A 14,168-nucleotide genomic window follows, 5' to 3' on the forward strand; every position below is an offset into this window, starting at 1 on the left:
CGCTTGAGCTTAAGCCTGCTTGGTAGGAGCGACACTATCATCTCCCTAACATTTCATACTTTTAATGAAAAGCCTTCTCATTCCTAGCACTTTTCATCATTTTCCCCCAACACTGCTCTGAGACCAGTTGATGTTCGCCTCTCCTTTTACAGTGATGAAGAGAGACTAACAGAACTTTCCAAAGACTCCGGTTCTTTCTATTAACCAATATTTTTACCTAAGCTACCTATAAACAGGAAGAGTAACTCCACTGAGAAAGATATTTTTTGAGCATCCCATAGTAATTGCCTAAGAAACAAATTTTTTCTTTTTTCTTTTCTTTTTTTTTTTTTTTTTTTGAGCTCCCAGGAGGTGTCTGGCACTTTGCGATGTGGTATGAGCATGAGAGTGCAGAACATAATGTTTGGGAACATAATGTTCCTCCAGGGACTTAAAAATTAATGCAGATCCAAAACTGTTAGAAAAATGTTGGTTGTAATAAATTATGGGAAAACAAAGTGAAAGGTGTGGGGGCAAAAAATCCTGAGCATAGTGACGAACCAGGGGACATGAATACAGAATATGATGAGCCAATTAACCTCAGGAGGACATGGACTTCACAGGATGTACAGAATGCAAGATACCCTGAGAAGTCAATTTTGCAGACTCAGTTACTTGTCCACACACACACACACACAATCAATAGCTGTTTGTGATGGGGCACTGGCAAAAAAAAATTTACTGTTCTTTCTGTAGATGGTGTCTAAACCATCCAGCGTACGATGAAGGGCTTAAGGAAAAAAAATATGTGGGTTGGCAAACTTTTAATCTACAAAAGTGGTGATCCAGTTTTGGGTGATAGCTCTAATGGAAATAGGTGCAGTTGCGTTCGTAGATGCTGATTTTTATCAGCAACCAGAAACTGTGCTAAAAGCTCAATTTGGCCTACTTTAGGTTCCCTGGGTAAGTTAGTGGGGGAGTTTTCATTAGGTTATTTGTTATATGTCAGAAGAGGAAATAAAGAAATACACAAACACTGTGATATGTAGGTGAGAAGCTATCTTAATAGAAATAGTTCTTTAGTCTAGGATGTTTCCCTACCAAGGTGATGGAAAGTACTTGGAAGTGCAGGGAACTAACTTGTCTTCAGACTAAGCTCCCTTCATTGTTCCAGCCTTCCCGTTTTAACTACTTCAACCTTGCTAACCTGCCAAAACTAGGGGAGTTGATTTTATTTATATACTGATAATCAGCTTCTGATTTGGGCCATTGTACCTTCATTCACTTGTGGTCATTGCACCTTCATTCACTTTCATACTCCCCCCCCATATTTTCTTGTATTATAGTAATATGAAAAGATAAAAATATCTAGAAATGTTTTTTCCATTGTGGAAGTGAATAATTTAGACTGTCACTTCCACATGGATATCTAATAGACGTCTCAAACTGAATACAACCAAAAGAGAATGTTTGATTCTTTCCTTTAACCTTCTTGTATCAAACAACATCAAGAGGCTTAAATAGAGTTTTACTTTTCTCATAAACAAGATGTCTGTCAGTAGATTATTTCTGGTGTTGGTTCAGCCGCTCAACTATACATACCATCAAGGGCCCTTTGATGGTATTCCCCTCTTTTTTCTATGTTACCATCCATAACACGTTGGCTTTTAATTATAGTGTTTTTTGTTTTGTAGTCATAAAATGGCTGCTATAACTCCAGGCATTGTAATGGTGCTCAAGATAGCCATATCTATCCAAAGAAGGCTTTCACTTAGGTCTCATTAGCCAGAAATGAATCATTCTTGGCTGCAAAGGAGATGGGGATATAGAGTAGCAAAAGAGAATGGGATTATTATGATTGAATTATAGCAATCATAATTCATCACTTAGAGTGGACATACTGTCACCCTCAACCAAGTCAGGGCTCTTTTAGCAAGGAGGAAGAGAAGAACAGCTCTTGGAAAGGGAATTGACACAGTCTGCCGTACTTCTTATTCCCAGCCTACCTGTCCCACTAAATAGCATCACTGTCTGCCCAGTGCCTAAGCCAACAATAGAGGAGAGAACTTTGGGCTCTTTCCTTCTCTTATGGGGTGCTCCCCCGTCCACACACACACATATACCCTTAATTCACTCTATTCTCCCTGTCTTCACCATTGCTATCCTCATTCAAGTCACCATTGTTCACCTGAATTACTAAAATCGCCTCCTAAAGAGACAGGAAAAAATCACTTCCTCGCTTAAGACCTCCTATTGTTTTTCCACCTCACGTAAAATCTAAATTCCTTACTTTGACCTTCCATGCCTAAAAGATCTAGGTTCTTTCCAACTTTATCCTGTTTCACTTTCCTGTTTGCTCCAGACTTCCAGCCCTGCCAGCTTCTTTCTTGTCCTCAGACTCTAATTGTTACCACCTTGGGGTCCTTCAAACCACCTGTTTTCTCCATTTAAAGTGCTATGCATTCTGATCTTTTCATGACCAGCTCCTCCTTGTTGTTTAGATCACTGTTCAGATGTCATCTCTTCAGAGAGGTCTTTGCTGGCCACCCAGTCCAAAATGGCAACTTGTTCAGTCATCCAACACTTCAATTTATTTCTCTGCATTGCACCTATCACTGGGTCACATTATCTTGTTTATCTCTTTATGTATCATGTTTTGAAATGTAACTATTTATTTTCTAACTCCTGCACACTAGAATATAAACTCCTTGACAGCAGAGACCTTGTACCTTGTGTTCATTGCTGTTTTCCTAGCACCTAGATCAAGGCATGTGGCAGGTTCTCATCAAATATTTCTGAGGGAATGAGTACATGAGAGGAAAGATTTTAAGCGGAAACTTTGGCAATAAAAGAACATCTGTAACCTATTGTCAGCATCCTTAGTGTTATCCTTCATAGAGCAAAATAACTTTGTTAGTTAAAGGATATAAAATGTGTTATGCTTTAAAGATATCACAATTAATAAGCAATACTAATTTCTTCCACACAGCCTCTTTCCTCCTGTGTCCTACTTTCCAAACCTAAACATACCACATGCACTCTTAGTCTTAGTGCTCTATCAGTGTAATTAGTGATTGCCTTCTCTCCTTTAGCCCTCATGATATGTTTACATTTTCTCACCATTTTCTGAAGTTCTGGGACAATTTAAAAGAAACATTTGGGCAATGTCCTCCTTTCGTTCATTTTTTTTTGGGGGGGGGGGGAGGTCCAGGATTTCACGAAGGGGAAAACCAAAAATGTCCTTGGAAAAATACAGAAATACTTAGCATCTGAAATTTTCTGCCTTTCGGTGAGGTTTTCACATTTTCTGTGTATGTTCTTCCTAAAGGCTAAAACCATTGGCACTCCCTTCCCCAGAACCCAGACTTTTCATCAGGCTGTCCTTCAGGTAAAATGTTAAAATTGGAGAATATGCAGCCTTCATTCATCTCTTTCTATGAGTCTTAAAGTCCTTCCCATACCTTCTCAGTCCCAGGGCGACCCTCTGAAGGACCAGCTTCTGGATCAGCAGCTGGCCAGCCCACGGGTTCAGCCTGCATCGTAGACATCCCGTGCATCTGGCAGGCATTGGCACGTTGAAATTGTGCAACAGAAGCTTTGAGAAGTTCATCTCCACACTGGGGACACAGCATTCTGGTGATGGTGACCCAGCATACTCCCATATGTCCTTATGTTTAGAAACGTCCCCAAATACTGCTCATAAATTACATGCAAAGAATCCCTGGACTTGCCCATAGAAAATGGCAAAAGGATTCCCACCCTCAGAGGTCTTCCGTGAATATATTCTAAGCAAGAAAAACTGTTCCTCTGCACTTAACACGATCTCAGCCTCTCGCGTGTCTTCACCTGTCATCACCCTCCGCCCCCGTGAACTGGTGTCTAGCTTCCCGCCTACACCTTATCTCTTGGACATTCATAGGCCCCTGAAACACAACATTTCCCAAAATAGCCGAGGGCATCATTACTGATCACATATCCATAAACAAATGTGGGTATGGATACCCCCAAAATACATATATTTAAAAAATAAGCCATATACCAATATTTCTTTAGAAACAAAAAACAGGAATAATATAAGTAATTAAATTATTTGATTCAATACTGTTGGGAGTCTATTTCCAGATTATATCTCAAGTTAACTGGGTAGTTTTCTTTCCTTATGGTTATCAGGATTCTTTTTTTTTTTTTTTTTAAGATTTTATTTATTTATTTGAGAGAGAGCAAGCACAGAGGGAGAGTGAGAGAGAGAAACAGATTTTCACTGAGCAGGGAGCCTGATGGGGGACTCCATCCCAGGACCCTGAGATCATGACCTGAGCCAAAGGCAGATGCTCAACTGATTGAGCCACCCAGGCACCCCTGGTTATCAGGATTCTAAACCTAGCTCCCTAAGAATCCTATCTCCTGAATTTCAGTCAAATACTAATCTAGGTGCTGCTTCAGTCACTAATTTAAATACTGTGGTGAAGGGATTTTGCTGATGCAATTGAAGTCCCAAATGAGTTTACTTTAGGATACAGGGATTATCCAGATTGGCCTCAGTCAATCAGATGAGACCTTTCAAAGAATAGATTCCTCAGTTGGTTACAGAAGAGGAAGTCAAAGAGATTCTGAATCCGAGAAAGATTTGAGGGTGATGGCTGGCTTTGAAGATACAGAAGACCACGTGAGATGGAATATTTGTGGCCTCTAGGAACAGAAAATGGTTCTACAGCCAGAAAGAGAAGAGGCACTTCAGTGCTCAGGTCACAAGGAACTAGGTTCTGCCAGCAATCTGAACGAGCTTGGAACCAGATTCTTCCCCAGAGCTTCCAGATAAGAGTCAGCCTGACTAATACCTTGATTTCTGCCTTGTGGCATCCTACGCAGAGAACCCAGCCAAACCCACCCAGACCTCTGAACTATAGAAGTGACAGCTAATAAATGAGATGTAGTTCTAACCCCCTAAGTTGGTGGTAATTTGCTGCCCAGCAGGAGAAAACTAATACATCACTTTGGTTTTCACATCTCTAAGTAAAGGTAATAATGTCTGGCTATGTCTTAGAACCACTCAGAAAACAAATATTAGTAAGATTTAATTGGTATGATTTAAGTTCAATCAGAAAAGAAATATGTTAAATTATTTTCAAGATGCTATTATTTTTAAAATTAATTATAACATGCATTGAGTTTCAAGCCAGGTAATTAGACTTAATCCTAGTTAGGTCTGTTTCTCATATTCATTGCAGTGGCAGGACAGGGCTAACTTTAGAAGCCATCTCCGATGAGTTTAGAGTGTGGAATTTTTGCTTCAGGGAGCCATGATTTAATCTGCAGTTTCCTCATTTCACAAAACAATGTTGGCATTTTATAGATATTTTACTGGATACCACATCTACAGGTCAACTAGGGGAATTTTTTTTTTTCTTAGCTGTATTTCCCTCTCTGAAAAACTTGACCTTTACCTCGGCAAATTTGTTGAAATTCATCAAGCTGTATTCTGACATTGAGAAAATTATGAGAGAAAAAGCATAAGACGATCATACCTGTTTTAATAAAATGGATCATTGAGATAAGAGAAAACCAAAAAGTGGGGCAAGAACATTCTGACCACATAATAATTCCCTGGGTAAACAGATATGAATGGTGCTAAGCCTGCTAACCCAGATTTCTCCTCTTCAGAATGACGGGTAACCATGGAGCTCTCTGTTGAGCACAAGCCCAAGACCAGATGTGGTTTAAACAGAGTGACCTGGGGAAGATGGGAGGAAGGAAGTAAAGTAAGTGGGAGGTTGTACACAAGGTGAGAACATTCCAATTTAGGGAGTAGAGTTTAAATACAGAATGAGAGATAGAACTTGGTAGTTAAAAGCTATACGATTGTAGGCAAACTACTTAAATTTCCTGAGCCTCAGTTTCCCCATGTCTAAGTAAAGATAGTTTTTCAATGTTCTTAGCACAGGACCTAGGACATGGAGTCCTCCATAAACAATGGCCGCATCAGGATCATGCAATGTCATCCTTCCGTCCTTGTCCAAGAATCCTGGATAATCATCACTATTCTAATGGATGCTAATAGCCCCGCTGGCTGGTCCAGGGCATCGTATTCAAAGCAAAAGGCCCCATGTCCAGGCCAGAAGTCTAGCGCAAATACTCCCTTAGGGGAGGGAGGGACAGAGAGAGTGGATCTGGCTATGGAAAGCTTGTTCCTCAGGCAAGGGCTGGGTACTTAATAGATCTACTGAAGGAAGGACCTGTAGGCAAATATTCACAAATAAAAATCTCTTTCTAAAACAATCCAATTTTCTGGCCCAATCAGTTGACAATAACTTGGCCATTGAAAATCATATTTTTCCAACATGGTCCATTTTCTTGGCTTTCCTAAGTCATTAATTATGACCCTGTTTTCCCAAATGTGGAAATTCCCCTTGTGCAGATGCGTCTGCTGGCCAACCCTCCTTTCCTGAGAAGCCTCCACAGCACAAAAATATTTTTGTTTTCCCCAATTGCCTACAGGGAAAATTTCCTCACTCTTTATTTCCCTCCTCCTTTAGAGCCCTCTGGCAATTTCCAGGAATCCCAGTAAACCAGAATCTCTGAGATCACTGGAGAGCCTTTTGGAGGTTCTCCTTCTAACACCGCAAAAGAGAATCCCAAACTTTAAATTTAACATGATTAAACCAACCGTAAGAGTTCCTTTTAGTGACCAAAGGCAATGCCACTGACATCAAAATGCCTCCCACTCCTGCCTGAGAATAGGACTCTGGGATTTGGGAGCTTAAATTATAACCAGAAGTGGCCAAAGTGATTATCCCTGTACCTAGATAAAATGCCATTATGTAAAATGCGCTTCAGACACATTAAAGCCCTATACGAATGTAGGCCTTTGGCCAAGGGGGATATATGATCCGAATAGGGAGTGATTATTCAAATCATAAAAATTTGTTAGAATTTACTCTGGTTAACTGACTCATCGTTGGGGTTTACAAAATGCTCTATGTGGGGCTGACAGCGGTATAGTTACTTACTCCAGAGATATTTTGTTCTTTCCAGAACATTCATCAAGAAGCATTCCTGGGCCAGAAACTAAATTTAGCTGGTGGGGAGGGGTCGATACAGTGATGGATCAGATTGGGTCTCTTCCTTCAAAGTCTTTACACTCTAGTAAAGAAGGTGTGTTATCCACACTCTCAGAGGTTCTCAGATAGGGGCGATTTTCCCTCCACCACCCTCACCTCAGGGAGTTTTGGCAATACCTGGAGACATTTCTGATGATCAGAGCTAGAAGTAGTGGCGCTACTGGCATCTGAGGCAAAGAGGCAAAGGATGCCTTCTCAACATTCTACAATGCACAGGGCAGCCCCCCACAACAAAGAATTACCTGGTCTGAAATGTCATTAGTGCCAAGGTTGAGAAACCCTTAACTAGTGACAGTGCCTAGAACAAAGGGCTTGTTGGTTGATGGATTAATTGGTGTTGGTGCACCTGGTAAATGGCCTTCATGCCAGTCATTTTAAAATTGCATCTGTGCCTACCCCATTATAACTGTTAGAAATCTTTTGAATAAATGAGTACATTTAGACAGGTATTAAACAAAGCATGAGACAAAGTGTCAGTAGGCAAAATGAGTGATAATTTAGAGTGAATTGTTAACTCAAGAGGACAAAAATTTTCTAGCATGATGCCACCGTATAGTAACTGCTCGGTGAATGTGAACTGAACATATTTAGATAACCTTGCCACACTCATTTGCTTAAAGCTTAAGGTGCACAATAGTGAAGGATCTTATCTTTAAAGCAGTTTTGGCAGTAGCCTTTCTTCCTGGAAATACTTCACTATAGAGTACTTGAGTGGCATATTGTACCATAAAGGGATAAAACTATGAATTTTTAATACTATTATAGCATTCAAAATTGTCACTAATTCAAATTGGTCCTTTCTCTAATGCACCTAATTAGTGAATGTTAAGGAAGTGTGACATGTCAAACATCAAATAACTGAGGTGGTCACTTACTGAATGTAGGGAAGGAGGAAGAAGTATTTTGTAAGAGACAAAACATTGATATGATCTAAAGAGAAACGAGAGTATGGAAGAAGTATTTTAAGTGTGGCCTTAACTTTACATAGAATGTGGGTTCTGCTGCTTATATATAATAAAAGTAAAAACAAATAGCAGAGGCATGGACTTTGCAACTGTTGCTTGATATGCATAAAACGCCTACAATAAGGGAATGGGTAAGTGCCTCTCCTAGTGAAGGATCAAGAAAAATGAAGCTGTATCTTTAAATTAGAATATGTCCATAGAAATATAAGATTTATTTTCTAAGTTTGTTTATACATCCCCCCTCACAGAAAAATGATCAGGTGGTCTCATGTTCTAGTGTTTATAAGATAAACAGAGCTATTATTGCACGGAAAATCTGTACTTTTGATTAACTAATTATCTTCAATTGTGATTATGTGGGTTACCAAGGAAATATTGGCTTTCTTCTTCCACCTATTCGACCTGTATCTTCTCAACGTAAATTGGTGAGTAAGTCAGGAAATGGCATCTAATTTTGTTTTAACGTTAGTCAAATGTAAGTAGGAGGAGAGAGCTACCATTAAAATTTTAAATAGACATAACTGGGATAATCTGCCATTTGGATAATCAGTATTAATGTTCCCTGACTTTAACAGAGATAATGGAGGCCACTATGTCTTCGATTTTTGCAACATAAAAGGAGCGAAATTTCCTTCAAGTTTGAAAATTCCCAGTTAAATCTTTTTCCCAAAGTGGCTTTAAGGAGGTATGTTTAGGAGTGAGGGAGGGGGAATTTAACTCTACTTTGCATAAAGAAACAAAAATTATTTCACCTCTGCAGGAGAAGGAATCTTATGGGGGTAAATTAACTAATGGATGAATAAAATTAAAAGTGACATATTTTTTTTAAAAGCATCAAATGCTAGAAAATTTAAAGAATAAATTTTGGCTCAGGGGAATATTTAGTATTCTCAGAAAAGGCATCACCAGTGAAAACAGATCTTGATGTGACATGTAACAACCGACCTAGCCCTGGCACTGGCCAATCAAAATAGATGTCCAATTAAGCAGAAAGGACAGTTGGTCAAAAACGACTGGAATGGCCAAACTAGTATGTACCAGCTAAATGTCAACCCTGTGTATTTTATATGGCCATGAAACTCAGTAGAACGTTGATTAAATACCTGCTAATTTCTATTGAACTCATCTTCTTAAAATTGCTTATGGACTGAGAAGTCTTACTCCTCTTCACTTCTTTTCATCACTATAAAAAATTAGGTTTGGGGTCTCTTTAACCATCATCAGTAAGACCACCCTTCATTGCCTGAGTGCAAATCTCTTTAAAATTCTAAAATATATCGGGGCGCCTGGGTGGCTCAGTGGGTTAAGCCGCTGCCTTCGGCTCAGGTCATGATCCCAGGGTCCTGGGATCGAGTCCCGCATCGGGCTCTCTGCTGAGCGGGGAGCCTGCTTCCTCCTCTCTCTCTCTGCCTGCCTCTCTGCCTACTGTGATCTCTCTCTGTCAAATAAATAAATAAATTCTAAAAAAAAAATTCTAAAATATCTCTTATTTCCATGTCTGGAATGATATTCCCATAAAATCTGTGATGGTTATTTTTAGATGGTGAATGGGTGATAGTTGGGTCGATGGAACACAGATTACATGATAATGAAAAAGTGATTCCTAATCTGCTACCCTTTACAAAATCAACTATTTTTTCATCTCTGTTACTCATCCAGGATCCCCTAGTCTCAAACAAACAGAACCCTTTAGCATCTGCGAGAAATGTGGGGAGGGTATTTTTTCTTTTCTTCCTTGCCTTCTTTTGTGTTGCTTAAATTTTTTTCAACGATTTTTAAAAATAATTGAATAAATAAAAATAACCAATTTTAAGTCTCTCTATTCTATTTATTTAGCCAAAATTATAGTTTGGAGTCTTCTATTCTATTAGCTAATTAATTTTCTGAATTTGCTTCCCCAAACTCAACACGATTTTCACTTTTTTAGGACCAAATTTTTAATGGATTTATTTTAATTCTGGCTGGTTAACATATAGTGTTGTATTAGCTCAGGTGTACAATAGAGTGATTCAACACATCCACACATCACCTGGTGCTCATCATGACAAGTGCCCCTCTTAATCCCAGCACCTATTTCATCCATCCCTTCACTTCTGGTAGCCTTTAGTATGTTCTCTATAGTTAGGAGTCTGTTTCTTGATTTCTCTCTCCCTCTCTCTCCTTTTCCTTTGCTCATTTGTTTTGTTTCTTAAATTCCATACATGAATGAAATCACATGGTATTTGTTTTTCTCTGACTTATTGCACTTAATTAACATAATACCCTCTAACTCCATCCATGTTGTTACAAATTGCAAGATTTCATTCTTTTTATGGCTGAATAATATTCCATTGTGTATGTGTGTGTATATATATGCCACATCTTCTTTATCCATTCATCAATTGATGGACAATGGACTGCTTCCATATCTTGGCTATTGTGAATAATGATGCTATAAACAGGTGGCAGGGAGGGCATGTATCCCTTTGAATTCTTTGGGTAAATACCACTTTCATAACCTCCCATAGAGCCAATGTGAAAAGGCAGGATATCAAACTGTTTCCAGAGGGCACACTATCTTTGAGAGATTTTCTTTTGTCATTTTTGTTCTTTGTGTTGTCACATTTAGTTGTTTCATAATACTGCTAAACTCTTCAATTTCCTTTGAAAGGAGTATTGCCATATGTATAATTTAGGTAACTTGGGAACACATTGCTCAGTGGAGATGGTATTTGTAAGTGTTGGAAAGATCCCCGGATAAAATAATCTCAGAAATTTTCCTTTGTTGTACACGTGTCAGAGTGACAGAGGGATGGATTCGGGAGAGACTTGGGAACTACTGTGAAATTGAGGCTTACAAATTCTTTATACAATTTTCCTTTTTAGAGTCTGATTCTCATGGTGTGATGGGACACCATGAACTAATAAAAATTCCAAAATGTCTTTAAACCAAATGGTTCAGCCTCTTCATATTTCTTATGGATTCTAAAGGGTTATTTTTACTTGAGACTGGGGGATCCTGGATCAGTAACAGAAATTTGAAAATCGTTGGTTTTTTTAAAGGGTAGCAGATGAAGAATAACTTTTTTTATTTTGCATTATGGTGTAATGTTTGTGCTCTATCTATCCATCGATCAGTATAGAAGTGTAAAAAAGACTGCAAAGTTTCAAGGTCAGACTGGATGACTATCAGGTATGCTTTAGAAAAGACATTAAAAGAAAACTTGACTCATGTGACCTCTCAATTCCTTTCATCTTTAACTTCTGTGCTCTGAAGTTTACCTTCTGATCTTATGGTGATGATCTTATAGTGATCTGATCTTGTGGTGATGCTTCATATCAAGGACATATGTGTTTTCTGACTACCTTCCTCACTTTGCCTTCAACCAAAGCTTCTTCAAGGAAAGGAAGTGGGTGGGAGAGCAGTCCTAGGAGAGCTGGAGCTGTCCAGCAGTGGAAGGAATTGCCCACACTCTAGGTACCAAGCAATGAGACTTACGGCAGGTTGGAGCAGGGCTTCAGCGAGGCCACATTTGACCACGAAAGGGACATGCATGCATGCCTGTAGCAGAAGTATTGCATATGCTTATTCATCCTCATCCCAAGGAGATCTTTCGTGTTTTCTCTATTGCTTTCGATTTAAAATAAGGTCAACAGTCTTTTGAATTGTGTAGGGAAGAAAGTACAAGGGGTAGGTCGAAGATTTGAAGAGGACAGAAGGCAAACATAGGACTATTACATTGTACCAGCAGGCTTTCAGTTTGTTAATTTTGAACTATTTAGCCAAACACACACACACACACACACACAGTAAACATGCTGTATCAGTAGATGGGGTCAGACCTATAGCAGCTTCATTATTTATATTTTGCAATCAGTAATACAGTTACTGTAGTGCACCATTTGAAAAAAAAAATTTGTGGTGAGTATTACCTTGCAAAGGCTTTCCAGAATATACAGCTAAGAAACTTAGAATTTATATAGAATCTATAGCTAAGAAAATTCAAAATTAAAGTTAATCCCTCCTTAAAACTCTGCTCAGTCTTTCTCTAAGTAGCAGATGAATTCACTTTGATGTGTGTCCACTTGATTGAGGTGATGATGAATGATGTAAAAATATTTAAGCATGTTTATAATTGTTTTTAATAAGTGGCTGGATACCTAGCCCTTATTTCCTTATATTTTCTTCTAAAAGGAAGGATCAATGTTTCCACAGATATCCTAGATTTGTGAAGAAAGAACTTTGAGGAAACATCTCCTCCAGCTCCCTTATACTGGGTAATTAAATCAAAACCCAATTTTATAAACGAAACAACTGAATGTGTTGAATTGCTCTGAGTTTTTTTTTTTTTTTAAAGATTTTGTTTATTTGACAGAGAGAAATCACAAGTAGATGGAGAGGCAGGCAGAGAGAGAGAGGGAAGCAGGCTCCCTGCTGAGCAGAGAGCCCGATGCGGGACTCGATCCCAGGACCCTGAGATCATGACCTGAGCCGAAGGCAGCGGCTTAACCCACTGAGCCACCCAGGCGCCCTGCTCTGAGTTTTTTTTAAAACAATTTTTAACTTTATACAATAACACATATTCACTGTAGAAAATTTGAGAATTAAAAATACACACACAGATAAAATAAAAATCATCCTGGGGTAACTATTGTTTACACTGTGATGTATCACTTCCTAAATACATACGTATCATCATATATGTATTTCATGTTCAATATTCTTTGAGAAAAAAAGAGAAGGCAAAGTGGAAGAGCTGTTGGTCCATCTGACCGAAGCCCGGAATCGGTGTCTAGGTATTTTTAACCATCTTCTTTAACATGTCCCTACCCTTGGATCTAATCTGACAATAGATTATAAACAAGGTGCCAAGTTCCCTATTTAGAAAATAACACTAGGGCTGTAGACAATTCCTTACCTTTATTTTCCTGAATAGAGACCCAAGACATTGTAAGGGAAATATGATACTGCAAACATGGCTTTATTTTTGTGAGGTAACACTGGAGGTCCCCATGTTGGCAGCTGCAAAGGCAGTCACATGCTCAACAGAGCAAAGAGTCCTACAAAGGAAGAAGTTAACTTTAGCTTTGAAAATCCTTTTATCCTCCATGATTTTGATGGCTTTAAATTTGTCACCTGAAGGCGATATTAACATAATTGTCTGCATTTCAGCTAATGAATGCACCTGCTTCTAAGACTTTATTTTAGCAGTTTTAATGAGCTCTTCAAAAGAGTTTGCTTGGACTTACTGCACGGCTAGAGAAATAGCAGCTGTAAGCAACTAACAACACATTCAGTATTTGAATCAAGCTCTGTGAAGTTGTTAAACTTGAGAAGGAGCCTCTATCCATCTGTCTGTGATAAGGGGAATGAAGCTGAGATGTAGCTGTGATATTTGGTGAAAGCACTAGCATATCTGGGGCTGGCCAGAGGACGTCTTTCCCTGCTTGGCCATAAAATATGGATCCCAGGCAGTTCACTGAAGCTCTCTGTATCCCAGTTTCTCATGTTTGTAATAATGGTATCTATCCTATAAGCTTGTTGTAAAGGTGAAATGCCTCACCTGTTGAAAGCACTCAATTATGCTTAATTTTATTATAATTATTATGTTTATTACTAAATAGATGTGACTGTAAGTCAATCAATCAAATTCTATTTGGTTGGTGATAGGTTGTAAGATGGTTCTTCGGTGAATAATTGCTCATTAAAACCTATAGGGGGAAAATAAAACCCCAAACCGATCTCTTATGTTTAAGGAATCAGGAAGTTTATTTCAATGCCAAATCATGCCTAAACCCCACAGTGAAGATTTTTGAAACAGAAGATGCCAACCAACCTTTAGAAGTCTAAATTCCTAAATAATCCAAATGTAAGCCATTTCTAAATATTATGCAGATGCTAGGGTACTAGAATAATTATTTACTTTTAATATATATTTTAATACTTATATTACCAAATTCATTCCACTCTTATACTTATTTCAACATCACATTTTCATGCTGGGAATCTCCCTGCTCCTTTTTTCCCGTATGTTCCTCTGTGTACTTTAATTTGAAACGTAGTAATAACCCATTCAATGCTCAGTTGAATGGAAAACAAAAAATAGGACAAATGTTGCATTAAAGA

At 38.6% G+C, this 14,168-nt stretch overlaps 1 protein-coding gene across 1 annotated transcript in view; it reads right to left on the minus strand.

Annotated features, from left to right (window-relative positions):
• Window positions 1-14,168, minus strand: part of MKLN1 (muskelin 1) — a 338,468-nt gene that overhangs the window by 264,299 nt on the left and 60,001 nt on the right. The gene's annotated exons all lie outside the window — the stretch shown is intronic.

The sequence above is a fragment of the Mustela erminea genome, chromosome 11 (genome assembly GCF_009829155.1).
Source record: "Mustela erminea isolate mMusErm1 chromosome 11, mMusErm1.Pri, whole genome shotgun sequence".
NCBI lineage: Eukaryota > Metazoa > Chordata > Mammalia > Carnivora > Mustelidae > Mustela > Mustela erminea.